Consider the following 1,575-nt stretch of genomic DNA (forward strand, 5'->3'; position numbering starts at 1 on the left):
ATCAATTCATGCTTAATATAACTCAATTCAATGAATTAAATCAATTTTGAAAGGAACCTATTATATTGGAATCAAACCCTAACAATTGGGGATTTCTATCTTTTTGAAATTGGAGATTTTGAGGGAACTCCATGGATGAAAGGTATCCATGGATGAAAACTACCATACCTCAAAGACCAAAGCTTAGAGGAATTGAGGCTTGACCTTGATCCTAGCTTGAATCCTTTCTTCTTCTTTAAGTTTCTAGAGAGAGAAATATTTTGGAGAGGAGATTTTGTCTTCTTTTTGATTCTTGAGAGAATGGGTCCTAAATTGGAGAAATTTGAGAGTAGAATGCTTATATAGGTATTTAGATGAAGGGTAAAATAACATAGTATCAAAATAAAAAATATCTGAAATTTTTTCTAAGACCCTGACTTAAAAACTGAAAATCCTTACGCTGGAGCTCGCCAAAGGGCACTTGGCGACTCGCAAAATGAGCCCTTAGCTCGCCTAATTTTACATTAAGTTGACTTGGGGGCTAAGTTGACTTACGCAATGGGGGAGTCGACTTAGGCAAATTGACGATTGGAATGGCGAACCCGACTTAGCTCGCCTAAAGTTACAAAATGCAGGACATCAGGGATCAAGCCAAAAGACGAAGAGGCTTGTAACACCCCGTAGTTTAGTAGGTAAACTAGAGCTTGACGTGAGGGTTAGAGACCTACCATACTTATAATGAAGCGTTTAGGGTTGGAACTTCAAGGTACGACTCCCCAAGGACCAACCTAGGGTCCTTGAGGAAGACCCTCAACACTGCCCAAAAACAGTCTACCCACGAGGGACCCATGCCCCATAGGGGGGATCCATGCCCCGTGGGTGAGGGGTTGTGCATCATGACCCCAAAACTCAATCCACAGGCCACCATCCACGTTTGACCCACACGGACCGTGGGTGGACCCATGACTCGTGGGCGTGGTCCCGTGGATGAGGCAATCTTGAAGCTTATGCCGGTTAAGTTGGGGTTTAAGGGAACATTCCAGAATTAATTAGGGGTTAAGTGGTGTCGTTTTATATTAGATTAGGCCACCTATATAAAGCTATTAGACCCATAAATACATTGATCCTAGTCATTATTTCAATTCACCAAAAAGAACCCAATTCCTACTTAAATATTCTCTCTAGAAAGTGAAGAAGAAGAAGAAGAGGATCAAGCTAGGTCAAGTCAAGACTCCATTGTTTCAAGCTTTGTGAGGCTTTATAATAAAGGTATGTTAGCTTATTCATCCATGGATACTTCTGTCACGCCTCAAATCCAATTAAGACGGACAGGCACTCGATACCCTAAAGGCCCGAGAGAACCGACATGTAACCTGTGCTTACTATACATGTAACTATGACAATTTTGTGACAAGTTCACATAGGATGCAACGATACGAACTGGCATAAGTAGACCAAAAACCTTATATACAAGACTTGGCCATCGAGGCCACAACTTGTTGAGACGCAACTAAACCGTATACATAAGTCTACAAAGCCTCTAAAAGATAGAAATCCTTAGAGTAGGTCGGGACAGACCCCACCTTACCCTTAACT

Source organism: Solanum tuberosum, unplaced genomic scaffold (assembly GCF_000226075.1).
Source record: "Solanum tuberosum cultivar DM 1-3 516 R44 unplaced genomic scaffold, SolTub_3.0 scf00094, whole genome shotgun sequence".
In the NCBI taxonomy this organism is placed as follows: Eukaryota; Viridiplantae; Streptophyta; class Magnoliopsida; order Solanales; family Solanaceae; genus Solanum; species Solanum tuberosum.